General features: G+C 39.0%; 1 protein-coding gene across 1 annotated transcript in view; it reads left to right on the forward strand.

The window, feature by feature from the left end:
- The first annotated feature begins 1,348 nt into the window (after window positions 1-1,348).
- Window positions 1,349-15,172, forward strand: part of filip1l (filamin A interacting protein 1-like) — a 252,304-nt gene continuing 238,480 nt past the window's right edge. The window contains exon 1 of the mRNA XM_043701146.1: window positions 1,349-1,632. The gene's annotated coding sequence lies outside the window, so the exon portion shown is untranslated. The remainder of the gene's footprint in view (window positions 1,633-15,172) is intronic.

Raw genomic sequence — 15,172 nt, forward strand, 5'->3', positions numbered from 1 at the left:
ACATTTTGGTTAGTGTGTGACTGGACTACCACACCAGTCAGGATACATGAGAGTGGGGGAAATGAAAACAGCACTGGTGATCCAACATCACCTGAAGTGGCAAAATCTGAGTGGCATGGGATTGGGAGGGGTGTGGCGAAAGGCCATGGAGGGGCATGGGTGATCTGGAGGGAAATGGGGCATCATGGAATAGGTGGGGCAGTGAAGTGGAGTGAGAAATGCGGTTTAGGGACTATTAAATCTTATTGGGTGCCGGGCTGTTACACTGGAGAACTGAGGTGGGGCTTCTAACCAGCCCACCTCTGCCCACCATCCTCACGCATTTCAACATTGCTCACAAAATGCATGGCAAAACCAAACCCTGTGTGAAAGGACAAAAAGCAAACGAGGCAGACAAAATTTCAGGTGGATCAAGTGTACATTGGGGAAGGCACAAAAGTGCAGTTTTCCCAAGCCCAAACAGAAATCTGGACCTTGGTTTTGGATAAGGAAGGTATTTTAATTCATAATATCTAATGTTAATATTTTGACAATATAACCTACAATAATAAATTATCCACAAACAACACATAAGACATTTAGTTTCTAATGACAGGAACCACAGAGTGGGGTAATGCATTCAATTAAATAGCATCTTTATTATTATGCTCATCATGTAAGAAGTGTTACATTTGTATTTCTGCCATACCCTGTAAATGTAATGGGGGTGGGCAATAGGAGCTATGCAAGGGAAACAATGGAACAATTAAGTTATATATTTCCTAAGAAGAACATTTTTATTTATTTTTGCATTTCTGTTCTAAAGTAGGTAGATTCGTGTGATAGACTCATAATGTCAACTTTAAAAACTAGTTTGAAAATAATCATTTAATTAAACCAAATTTAACGATCAGGACTGAAATACAATTTGAATTGTAACTTTATTCTACATAAAAAAATAAATGAAGTGTCACTTTGTAACAGTAAGCTTTCAAAATTATAAGGGAAATGTTCCTAAAGAGCTTGAAAGCACATGGAGCATGTTAAACAGTACTAAAGATATTCAGACAATGAAATAAAAGTATTTGACATTATTTTTAAAAAGGTTTTTTGATGATCACAATTAGTGACTAAATAGATTAAAATTAACAAAGTAATGGATTATTCTATTTCAACAAATGTGTATCACAAGCATATGGTTAGCTCTTTCCAAGCCCTGAAGCTCTGTCTTGTTATACCTCTCCATGGAGACACGAGGTCAGCTTTCTGACAGAGCCATCTGCCTTTATTGTGCATAGCTCCACTGAACATATGAGATAAATATAGAGGATCATTCCACTCCATGCCAGGTCCCCGCCACTGCCCAAGCCTACAGACATAGATAGGCCACTGCACACTCCTCCAGTCCTTAAACAGGCAGAATAAAACCTATGTTCTACATTCAAGTGAATAAATCTCCTTGGCAATGTCTTTAACAAACACTGGAGTAAGAAAAGGAAGTCAGCATAAACGTGTTCAAGTCATTGTCTTCTTTTCTGAAGACTGGATATCTATAATACACGGGACTTATTATAACAGAACGTTGGATTTTCAATCCGATCTGCAATCGTAAGTTCTAAAGGAAGAGGAGGAAATTCTACTTGGAGTCCAACAGTAAGTCTGCAATGTTGCTTGTGGTTAATGAGTTTACAAATAAAATGTTGTGATAACATATGAATAGGAAATGCATGTAAGTGAAAATAATTTGTGAAAACTAATTGAAGGGCAGTACTATTTGTTACTGTTTGAGATTTCAAAGTAATAGCATTATTCCATCAGCTTGACTGAAGCATTTTTCTGAACATTTTTGTGCATTCCACTTGACATTTTAGACTGGATGAAATGTCTCGTATTATTTGTCCCTTGGTTAAGTACCAGTGCCTTCACAAAATAGCCTGTCAGGTCAACTTTACATTTAGGGAGAGTTTATAGATAGGGGTTTCCTTTTCTTACTCCAGTTTTTGCTTCCAAATGCTGGGACACTCAAATATTTCTTTAAATAATAATTAAATTCTTTCTGCAAGAGATGTGGATAGAACCAAGTCTTATTTCAACACTTCATACTCAGTGCAAGTTAAAGAAAAGGATTATGCAAGGAAGTAAGAATTAGAATGACTGGTGTCTTTAAAGTTAGAACACATTTGAAGTTACTTGTATTTTCCATTGTAGTTTATAATTCATGCATATTTCCAGTGATATATTTTCTTAGAGAATATCTTCATTTTAGTGCTCGTGGAGTAGTATACTATGTGTAATCGTGCACAAAGAGTGTCAAGGAGAAACTGGATAAAATTTTAAGGTTGTGTTAAGTCTGATGTATTGAAGGAGGTTGTTTTCCTGTTGTCAGTGGGCTTGTCTATTAATGGAACTTAAACGAAATATAAGTAAATAAGCAATTTCAGATGATTTTATCTCAGGAAGTGTAGTCAACATATGGAGCAAATTGGTGAATATAAAAAGACAAGTTGTTGTTATATGTGGTTGAGCTGGAAATACAAAGACTTCAAAGGAAATCATATCTGGTTAAAAAAAGATTCAACTTTATTATATTTTATAAATGATACAGATATATACTTGAAGGAAGTGAGCAGCTAAGATGGTCTAAATTTCTCTTGCTTGAAATATTTTAGTAGAAAGCTTTTCATAGAGTTGGTGTAACAGAGAATAAAGCAAAAAATCTGGTCATACTATGTACATAGACACTTCAATTTGAAATCATCACAGCAGTGAAATTAATTAGAAAAAGTGGCTGAGTGATTATATTTGTGTTGTGCTTAAATTATGAATACATTGTTAATTATCTTAAAAAAGCTACTTGATTTGCAATGCAATGTGAACTGTTCATTCTGCAGTTCTCAGCTGTCCATCTGACCCTGGTGAAGTTAACCCTTCATCACAGAATGTTTTTGTAAACATTCAGATTGACATTGAATTATGGCTGCTGCACTCATATTTAAAATATCTAGTAGCAAATGCAATCAAGTTGCAAATTCACTAAACTGACATTGTGCTATTTATAACTATTAGCCAAATCAGCCAATAAAATCAAGTGAAACTCTTGAGAAACTAGGGAAGATTTTCAAGTTTTCTTGCACAGGTTTCACATTGTCAAGCGCCTGACAGTTTTCTGTATCTCACTTTGTAATGCTAGACTCCTGGTGAACTTTCGTGGAGTTATAATCTCTGTGCAGTATGTGTAAATTAAACTTCCCAAGACAAATAATGAAATCAAAGCCACATTTTTGCCAAATGAAGACTACACCAGGAATAAGGAAAACATGCTCAAATTTTTTTAGTTTGTCATTATTCATGTTATTGTTAACAATCCACCAAATCAAAGTTTAATTTCCCACAACACGATTGACTAAATTTAGACACAACAGGAGATTTTTCTGGATGATTTGATATAGTGAATGTTGAAAAACGGAGTTGGTTACTTTAAAAGGATGGAAATTTTGGACAGTTCATGTGGCTGGCACATACTCTTTACCTGTCTGCTTCAACTTCGGTTGTTGAGCCCAAACACAGAAGCAGGAAGAATCCCTAATTTAACTTCAACACCACTATTTCATAACTTAGAGGCAAAATTACTATTTTGGTAACCAGTGGGAAAGAACCAATCAATCTCTTTTTGTAAATGCAAAGCTATCATGGAACTGAGCTGATGCAATGGTACACAATAAGCTAAGGAGATGTTGAATGATCCATTCTATCTCAGACATTCCAGAACTGAACTCTTTCTACTTCTTAACTAATGTTCAATGTTCAAAATTCAAATTGTCACAGTTCTCCAATTCAGATAGCAACAGATGAAAGTTAATGCTACTGCTTGCTAGCTCCATAAAAAAAGGAAAACTCACTTTGGCAAAAAACAGTTCAGTTAAAGAATTCTACTCTTAAAAATAGTACGTGTAGAAACATCAAGACCTACAATGTAGTATAGTTTGTCACCTCAATATATATCCCAATTACAGTTGAAAATTCAGAAGGTGAATTTTCTGTTTTACGTACTGTTTTCTCAGATTCTGCCTGTTGATGAACACAACAAAATCAAGTGGCTCAAAAGCTCATATAAAGACTTTCTCCCTCCAGTAAATATCGTTTTCAAGGGTGCACTTTACTGTCATCAAAATTGTATTTCTGCAAGAAATCAATTCCACATTACCTGCAGACTGAAGTAAACTATTGTCTTACTGTATCCAGTTTCCAGCAATGACCCAAATCTGTACAATTATGATTCCTTTGGGGCCAATCACTTTCATGAATTTAAGCAATGTGATGGGTATCTGTCCGAAATAAGTCAGTCTTGCGCTGGATGTTAAATGCATCATGCACTTAAGGAATATGATGATGAGTGCACGAGGCAACTGCTAAAGGTATATGATATTACATTTTGAACAAATGCCAACCTCTATGTGACCTTGCGAGTTGAACCATAGTATTTGCATTCACATTTTCTTTCTGCATTTCTCTTTTAAAGATTTCTATTGCTGTTATACTTCCTCCATCAGCTGGAAATTCGTGGCAGATGGGCCAGAAATGTCTTCATATCTAGAATCAATTCAGTTTTACTATTAAGTTGGAAGGGATACTAATGCAAGCTTGTATAACTTTTAGTTATTAGAAGACCAACAGCCAAGAAATCACAGTACTTATTTTTCCAAGAAGTATAAGGCTTTCGAATTCCTGAAAAATTCTGAGGACGTGCTCTTTACACACCCTGAATGGTTACTGAAACATTTGGAAATGTTCCATTTGTGAGAAGGCAGTGGCCTAGTGGTGTTATTGCTAGACTATTAATCCACAGATCCAGCTAATGTCCTGGAAACTCAAGTTCAAATCCTGCCATGGCAGATGGTGAAATTTGAATTCAAATTTTAAAAATGTCTGGAATTAGTAGTATAATGGTGGCCATGAAAAATGATTGTTGGAAAAACTCATCTAGAACATAGAACATTACAGCACAGTACAGGATCTTCGGCCCTTGATGTTGCGCCGGCCTGTCATACCAATTTGAAGCCCATCTAACCTACACCATTCCATGTACGTCCATACGCTTGTCCAATGACGACTTAAATATACTTAAAGTTGGCAAATCTACTACCATTGCAGGCAAAGCATTCTCTTTGAGTAAAGAAACTACCTCTGACATCTGTCCTATATCTATCACCCCCCAATTTAAAGCTATGCCCCCTCGTGCTCGCCGTCACCATACTTGGAAAAAGGCTCTCCCTGTCCACTCTATCTAACCCTCTGTTTATCTTATATGTCTCTATTAAGTCACTTCTCAACTTTCTTCTCTCCAACGAAAACAGCCTCAAGTCCCTCAGCCTTTACTCGTAAGACCTTCCCTCCATACCAGGCAACACTCTAGTAAATCTCCTCTGCACCCTTTCCAAAGCTTCCACGTCCTTCTTATAATGCGGTGACCAGAACTGTACACAATACTCCAAGTGCAGCCGCACCAGGGTTTTGTACAGCTGCAGCATAACCTCATGGTTCCGGAACTCGATCCCTCTATTAATAAAAGCTAAAACACTGTATGCCTTCTTAACAACCCTGTCAACCTGGGTGGCAACTTTCAAGGATCTGTGTACCTGGACACCGATATCTCGCTGCTCATCTACACTACCAAGAATCTTACCATTAGCCCAGTACTTTGTATTCCGGTTACTCCGACCAAAGTGAATCACCTCACACTTGTCCGCATTAAACTCCATTTGCCACCTCTTAGCCCAGCTCTGCAGCTTATCTATGTCTCTCTGTAACCTACAACATCCTTCGTCACTATCCACAACTCCACCGACCTAAGTGTCGTCTGCAAATTTACTAACCCTTCTATGCCCTCATCCAGGTCGTTTATAAAGATGATGAACAGCAGTGGACCCAACACTGACCCTTGCGGTACACCACTAGTAACTGGTCATCTGGTTCACTAATCAAGGAAACTGTCATACCTGGTCTGACCTATATGTGATTCCACACCAAAAGCAATGTGGTTGACACTTAGCTGTCCCCGGGCAATTAGGGATGGGAAATAGAATCCCTACAGTGTGGAAACAGGCCCTTCGGCTCAACTGGTCCACTCCTAAGAGAAACCCACCCAGAGCCTATTATCTTATATTTACTCCTGACTAATGCACCTAACTTACACATGCTTGAATACAATGGGCAATTTAGCATGGTCAATTCACCTGACCTACACATCTTTGGATTGTGGGGGGAAACCAGAGCACCCAGAGGATACCCACACAGACACGGGGAGAATGTGCAAACTCCACACAGTCACATGAGGCTGGACTTGAACCCGGGTCCCTGGCATTGTGAGGCAGCAGTGCTAAACACTGAACCACCAGGTTGCCCTTGTTGGCCTGGCCAATGACACCCTCATCTTGTGAATGAAAAAAAAATGCCTGCTTCAGGAAATCCAACCTAATCATGGCAGTGAAAATAAATGTAACTTAAAAAGTGTAAAGGTATTTAAAAATCTAAGTTGCTTACATGCACACCACTCTATGGCCTGTTGAAGCTAACTTTGCTTTGACTTCCACAGACCTGCTGACTATTTCAGTACATCCTGTTTTTAATTCAGGTTGGGCCTTCGTTTGCCAACCTCAGCCCCAACCTCCAGGTCAGAGCTCTAATTTTGTAACTGTTTCAACCCCCATTCCCCCATCACCACCATTGCCATACTCTAGCCACCACTTAACTTTGCTCAAGCTTCCACTGCTCAAACATGCTGCTGACAACTAGGCTGTATGGAAATAAAGTCTGAGGTCAACATCCAGGCTCCTCAGGCCTCACCATGTGCAGAATAAGGACCTAAACATAGGCATCTAAAATTGATGAACAATTCAATTTTCTCACCCATTACTTCAGCTGAGAGCTGCTGATTCCAATACAATTACCAACCACACAAAAACTGGAAACCTTGAAATTTAGCATTTACATTACAAGATATGTAATATTTCCTACTAAATATATATTAATTATTCCTTTACTTAAAATGTTAAAGATATTCAAGAAGAAGAATGATCAACTTGCCTTGCAACGCACAAATTATTGCCTAATGATTTAAAAAGCACATTATCCCTATCTCTAAAACCTCTGATTTTTTTTTTCCATTTTTCTTTTCTTCGAAGGGATTAGCTGTCTTCCAGCCACATCCAACTGATGCACACTAATCACTGGTCATGTTTATGGGCTTTGGAATGGGGACTATTGGCAGGTTTCTCACAGCTGAGTTCATTCTGCTTCAAGCTGACATCTACACACTGAAAAACACAAATTCAGCACAATCAGTCAAGAGCAGCAACCGTGGCTAATTTTCCATTTTAGCCCTATGAAATACCCAGCGTTAGGCCATCACATAATTCAGCACAATGAAGGGCTGGTCCTGGGACCGTTCTACCATTCAACTCAGTATCGCATTGTGTAACAGTCCCTCCTCCTACTCCAATCCAGTTTACATCTATTTATTTTCCTCCAGGGTTAGGGTTACTGAAAATTATTTCCTCCATTTACTCCCCTTGTACTGTACACTGTCTGCTTCCAAGCTTCTGTCAATTTATTTAAGAGGTATTCTTTTTCATCCCATCCAAATGCATGTGTATCTGGCAGTTCTGGCTACTTTTACTTATTGTTAATCATATATCCTTCATATTCAGTCACATAAACAGCATTTTGGATGATTAATGAATTGTTTGATAAAAAGTCCTAAAAATATACTCAAATACAAATGCATACAGCTTGCAACCTGCATGGTTTTCTTTACTATAATACATGGGTGAAGGAGAGCCTCTTTGATCAGGAGCTAGAACCAAAACAGCTCCACTAAATGGCGTCGGTCCCAGTTGCTGCTCAGCCCAAACACCATTGCTTGGCTTTGTGTGAAGATGACCCTATAACTATGCTCAGTTATTTTCAAAGTCTTAGGCCACGTGATTAGACCAAGAGTAGAATTCCCCTACAAGAGATTTGCTTTCTGCTAATGATGATGGCTGAAGTACAAACCATTGCAATTTGGCTTCCTTGTTCCTATGTTTGATATTCCCATATGGGGAGGTGGAGGGAAGAAGAAATCAGAAAACGAACAGCTTGGCAGCCTCTGAGATGTCAGGCATCATCGTGTCAGCCAATTGGGATTTTATGATGCCTCTCAAACTGTGAGGCCACAATGCTTTATTTAACCAGCCTTGGAACGTTTGATGGAATTCACTTGTGGAGGTCATATATGAGACAAGAAAAGAAATTCCTGCAATTCAGAGAAAACTCACAGCCAACACTTAGCATTCTTGCAGCCAGGCCATACCCCCATGAATCTAAACTAAGCAAACATTAGGGCATCCAAATCTCAGGCCAGAAATAGTCATGATATGGCCAGAGATTTTCTCACGGTGAGACATGCAGTGAGAAATAATAGGAAGAAAGAATATAGGGGATAAGGCAAGAAGGTATTGAAATGCAATAATAATATAATGATTTTGAAATCTTTTTGGATTACAATAGTTTATCATCCACCTTATGCAGCAGAAAGCAATTAATGACTCATTTTGTTGTTAAAGAAGTGAAATGGTTGAATTTGGACAATTTTCCAGTTATATTACTGGCTTTTAAAAATTAATATATACTAACTAGAATTAATAACACAAACCTCAGCTCTTTCCAAAGTGTTCCTCTACTGTATAGCATAATTTAGACAGAACAAATATGTGTAAGGTCCACCCTGAATTAACCCCGGTGTGCTCAGATGTCCCCTGTACAGTATTAGCAGCTGAGTGCTTGGCTCAGATTTCAGGCCTAGTGCTGTGATGTACTTAACACCTGCTGTTCAGTGATAAAGGACCAGCACTCTGTCCAAAAGCAAGCTGCAAGAACATGGGTTTTATTGATCTGATGTTCAGAAGCCAGGTGTCATTTGTTCTGCAAAGCATAGAAATAGCCCCTAGCACCATGTGACAGGTGCAGCAAAGTCAGGAATACTGAGTGGGGCAAATGACCTTTTCCTAATGTCACATGAAAGGATTGATTCTGTGAAGAGTATATCTCATGACAGATGTTCTCTCCCTCTCCCTCACCGAAAATATGTTCCACATGGAAGATTAGGATGGCTTTGAAGGTAAAAAAATTAAATAAAAGTCTTCTACCCGATATGCAATTTAGATCTGGAAATATTTAGAATAGCTTTCCTTTCATTTCTAAAAACAACCTTATGTACACCACACAAAAATAATTTGCCCTGTTTTAAAGATTGAATGCCGAAGGAGTCAGAGGGTCATGTGATCAACATTCATTCTAAGGAAATGGCTTGGCTCCTGTTCAACCCATAGCAATTCAATTCTTGCAATAATTTGCTCTTCATTTACAGATGTAAAGTGGTTATCATCTATTCCAGGCGCTGCCACATGCCAGAAAATTGGAGGGAACAAGGTACAACTTCTACCCCCTTGAATTCTGAATGGTTATATATTTTCTCAGGCTTGATTATATAGATTATCTTTGTTAGTACCAGCTCCTGCTAAAATGGCTCACTATTCAAAAGAGATAAACCCCCCCCAATCTCTTTTCATGATTGCAGATTGTCTTCTTAAACCCATTGCCTCTGTCCTCTCCCCATTCACCTCCAACAATGAATGAGGGGCTCCCGGGCTTCCTTACTATTAAGATTGAAGAAAATCAATCAGCTGCTCCTGCCATGTCTGTCCCTTTTACTTGACTGTCTGGCCAAACTTTCTTCAATGTTTCTCCTCATCTCGGGCCTGAAGGTCTTATTCAAGTTACTCAACCATCTTTTCTTTGACCAGCCCCTGCCACTCTAACCAGGAATATGGCCATCTTTGAGCTCATTCCAACCACTTCCTTTTGTTCAATCTTATTCCCAATAAACTGTTAATCACTTAACCTCCCCTTCAGGCCATGTTAGCTGATATTATAAATGGTTCTCTCTCTTCATTAAAGCTACAGTCATCACACCTCTCCTCAAAAATAAAAACCTGCTTTCAATCTTTCTTTCCTCTCTAAAGACTTTGAATGTGTGTTCTGTCCCAAATCTATGCGCAAATTTCCCAGAACTTCATGTTCAAATCCTTACAATCGGGTTTCCATCCCTTCCACAGTAATAAAACAGCTTTTCATCAAAATAATGGAAGACAACAAAAGTAGGTGTGACAAAGATGAACGCTCCCCCTTGTCCTTCTCAGTGTTCAAATACCTATTCAAATACCTTTCCACTACTAAGTGAGGCTGCAATTGTGTGGTTGCTTTCTTAATTAGAAGTAGCTGGAGAGTCACTGGCAATATCTTCACTTCCTGTTCTCGCACCATTGCACACTGATTGATCTTGGGTCTCCCTCCCATTTCACATCCTTCTGCTGCTAATTAGTGACATCACCAAAGCAGCACATTGATTTTCCCTGCTCACTGATGGCACCCAGCTCAACTTCACCACCACCTCTCTTGCCTCCTTCACTGTGGCTAAATTACCTGACATCCAGGATTAGATGAGAAAAAATTTCCTACAATTAACCAATAGGACCAATGATGCCACTGTTTTTAACACCCACTCCAAACTCTAGCTACTAACACCATTCCTCTCCCTTGCAACAGTCTGACATAAGCCATTCTATTTGCATTTGTGTGACATTTGAACTTGAGATGTGCTTCTGACTTCATAGGAATGCCGTCTCTAAAACTTTCTATTTCCACATTGATAAAGCTGCTTGACACTGTCCTGTCTCAGCTAATCTGCAGCTGAAGTCCTCATGTATGCCTTTGTTACCTCGAGACTCAAGTTTTCCAACGCTCTCTGAGTTGTTCTCCCACATTCCATCCCCTAAGCTTAAAAGTGTACTGTCCTGTGTCTTAAGACACAGCAAGTCACATTCCCCCATTGTGCCTATGCTTGTTAATCAACATTAGTTCCTGATCAAGCAAAATCTCTGATTTTACAACTTTCATCCTTGCTTTCAAACCCTTCAATATATAATGCTGCTGCTCCTTTAACAAGGTTGTGTTTTCCTTGGTTTTACTTTCAGAGGGTTCGTAAACACAGACTTCACGAGGTCTAGGGTTGAAGCATTTTACGGCCAGTTTGATTATAGCTCGCAGATACTGCCTCAGGCAAGGGACTTTCAAGTTTAATAAATAATTTGTAAAATGAAAGGGGAGTGGCCAGTTCTCCAAGCTCAGAGTTTCTCTGGTTTGGTTTAGTTTGATTTTAGCAGGCAGTCAGTTCTAAAGCTGCTGGAACCAAAACTACAATTCCATGCTGATCCTCCCACTCTCTGACATCTCTCATTTAAGACCCTGTGTTTGATTTTACCTTTTTTGCCAAGGGGTGTTTGTGGGGATGGTTCCATGTATATGGAACAGTTTCATTAATCTGGAATAATCTGTTGGGGATTCAGATAAGTAAATTTATTCTGTACTCTATTCTCTTTTGTTTGTGTTTCATTTGGTAATCTTGCAAATAAATTCTGTTTTGTTGAAAACTAAATGGTTGGGCCAGCTGCATCACTCCTGGAATATCCACATTAAATCTGCTTAAAACAACGAGCAAAACTAGGGTCCAGGCTAATTTATTGAAATGTTTTGAGGGAATCTGGTCTGGTCCATAACAGATTGGGGGCTCGTCCAGGATTGTTTTATAGTTCCAAATTGGGATTAGAGTTGTTGGACTCAAAGGTAGCGAGTGGCAGGTGTTAGCATCTTTTGTTTTGGTGTTGAATTTGGTTAGTTTAAACAATGCTTGGGATAGCAATGGCTCTTTCAGTCACCAGGAGTTTTCTGGGGGTGGAAGAAGTGACTCTGGACATTTTACAGAAGGTGAATAAGGCCAACCTGCTGGAATTAACAAACAAGCTGGGGTTGGAGCTGCTTCCTTCTGTTAGGAAATGACAAATAATTACTGCAATAGCTCAGCATTTAAATTTGCTGGAAATACCATCAGAATCTTTAGAAATGGGTTAAGTTCAATTGAAAAGGAAACACCTTGAGTTAGAGGTAAAAGACAAGGACAGGGCAACAGAAATGAAATTAAAGACAGTAGAAAGAGAGAGAGAAAAATCGAGAAGAGACAGAAAAGGAGAGAGGGGAAAGGAAGAAAGAGAGGGAGTTTCAACTTCAGAAATTGGCACTTAGACAGGAAAGTCAGCTTCAAAAAATGGAGATGAAGACTGAGGTAAGCTTAGTGATGAAGAGAGTGAGGATGAACAAACCCATGGTAGACAAAAGCCTGGTGAGAAATTGTTCAAAAGTATTCAACCTTTGCCTAAATGTGACGAGAAGCCTTTTTCATCGCATTTGAAAAGGTGGCTAAACAAATACGGTGGCCAGTGACCATGTGGGTATTGTTGATCCAAACAAAACTTGGAAGTAGAGTGAGTGAGGTATTTGGATCACTATCAGAGGAGGTATCTGGGGCATATGAGGAGGTGAAGAAAGCCATCTTAAGTGCATATGATCTTGTACCAGAAGCTTACAGATCATGTTTCAGGAATCTAAGGTGGGGTCCTGGTCAAACATACATTGAGTTTGAAAGGATCAAATAAAGTAATTTTGATAGGTGGATAAGGGCATTAAAAATGCAGCTCTTAGAGAGATGATTATTTTAGTGGAGTTCAAAAATTCACTTCCCGAAGTAGTGAGAACTCATATGGAAGAGCAGAGAGTTAAAACAGCAAGATTAGTAGCTAAAATGGTTGATGATTATGAGTTGGTCCATAAATCAAAGTTTGGCTTCCAAAATCATTTCAATCCATGAGGGATAGAAATTGGAGAAAAGAGAATCCTCACGTGAAAAGGGAAAGGTAGATCTCAGTGAAGATCATAAGGATAACTTACCACAGGGTGAAAAGGAAATGCTTGAAGAGGAAAGAGAAATTAAAAAGCTTCGGTGTTTTCACTGCAATAAAGTAGGCCATATGAAATCACAGTGCTGGTGAGTCAGGAAAAGCAGGGGGAAGCTAGATGAAGGAAAATAGTGAATTTTGTTCGAGTAGCAATGGAAAGCACAGTGGAGGCTAGAAAGCTGCACCAGAATGTACAACCTGGTCAGAGGTTGGTTAAGGAGAAAGTGCCAGGTCTTCTTAAACCATATATCTGCAAAGGTAGAATTTACTCCCATAGGCCAGGAGCAGTAGGTAAAGAGGTTACAATATTAAGAGACACAGGATCCTCTCAGTCTGTGGTGTTGAAAGATGAGGAGATATGTACCTCTGAAGGACCTCTGCCAGAAAAGGTACTGGTAACAAAATTCACAGTGAGACAAGTGCTCAATTATGTAGAGTGAGGTTAGAATGTCCAGAGAAGAGTGAAGTCATTCCCACAAAAAGTGGGAATCAGTATTTGCTAACTGTAATGGATGTATCTATTAGATTTCCAGAGGCTGTTCCATTATGCAATATCACAGTTAAAAGGATTGTAGAGGAATTACTCAAATCTATCACTAGATATGGAGTACCCACAGATATACAATCAGATCAAGGGTCAAACTTCTCATCAAAATTATTGAAGGAAGTTATGGACAGCTTAGAAATAAAACAATTCAAATCTACTGCATACTATCCAGAGTCACGGGGAGAGCTGGAAAGGTGGTATCAGAAGACATCAAAGACCATTTGGAGGACTGAGAGTCAAGACTATCCAGATGATTGGGATAAGGGAATTCTTTGTACTTTTTGTGATCAGAGATGTACCAAATGAATTGACCAAAGTCAGTCAATCTGAATTAGTTTTTGGGCATGAAGTGAGAGGACCACTAAAATTAATTTTAATTAAGGAGAAATGGCTAAATCATAATTTAGAGACCACAGATTTGGATTATGTGTCAAATGTTCAGGAATGATTAAATAGAGCGGGGGAGTTGGCTAGACATCATTTAGAAGTATCACAGCATACAATGAAACAGGAAACAGATAAGAAATCAAAAACTCGCAGTTTTCCTATCGGAGATAAGGTGTTAGTGTTACTTTCAGTGATAGGTGAACCTTTAAAACTGAGGTTTAGTGAACTCTATCAAGTTGAAAGGAAATTGAGTGAGGTGAACTATTTGATAAGGACTCCAGACTGAAAGAAATCTCAGAGTGTGTCATGTGAATCTGTTCAAAAGGTATTTTGACAGGGAAGGAAAGTCAAAGGAGACTGTGTTATTAGTTACAACACAGAGGGAAGAACCAAGTTCAGAGGATTTTGAATTGGACATTCCTCAAATTAAATTGGACAATGAGGAAGTTGTCAAAAATTGGGATAAATTATTGAGTTACCTTCAGAAGAAAATCAAAATGACCTGAGTTATTATTATCACATGGGAAAATACATGGAAATAAGCTGGGAAGGCCTAACCTAATTATGCATGATCTAGATATAGGAGACGCTGTTCCAATTAAGCAATATCCTATTGGCATAACCCTCTCAAGTTGGCACAGGCTGAAAAGGAGATTGAGTGCATGCTCTAAGACGAGATAATCAAAGTAAGTTACAGTGACTGGAGCTTACCATAGTAATGGGTGCCAAAACCAGATGATACCCAGCAGTTATAGAACATAGGCCTGTGGAACCAATCTGAAGCCCATCTAACTGACACAATTCCATTCTCATCCATATGCCTATCCAATGGCCATTTAAATGCCCTTAAAGTTGGTGAGTCTACTGCTGCTGCAGGCAGTGTGTTCCAAGCACCTGCTACTCTCTGAGTAAAGAAACTACCTCTGACATCTGTCCTATATAGAACATAGAATAATACAGCACAGAACAGGTTGTTCGGCCCTCGATGTTGCGTCAACCTGTGAACTATTCTCAGCTCATCCCCCTACACTTTCCCATCATCATCCATGTGCTTATCTAAGGATTGTTTAAATCTCCCTAATGTAGCTGAGTTGACTATATTAGCAGGTAGGGCATTCCACGCCCTTACCACTCTCTGAGTAAAGAACCTGCCTCTGACATCTGTCTTAAATCTATCACCCCTCAACTTATAGTTATGCTCCCTCATACAAGCTGACGTCATCATCCTAGGAAAAAGACTTTCACTGTCTGCCCTATCTAATTCTCTGATCATCTTGTATATCTCTATCAAATTCCCTCTTAGCCTTCTTCTTTCCAATGAGAACAGATCCAAGTCTCTCAGCCTTTCCTCATAAGACTTCCCGCCAGACCA

Source organism: Chiloscyllium plagiosum, chromosome 12 (genome assembly GCF_004010195.1).
Source record: "Chiloscyllium plagiosum isolate BGI_BamShark_2017 chromosome 12, ASM401019v2, whole genome shotgun sequence".
NCBI lineage: Eukaryota > Metazoa > Chordata > Chondrichthyes > Orectolobiformes > Hemiscylliidae > Chiloscyllium > Chiloscyllium plagiosum.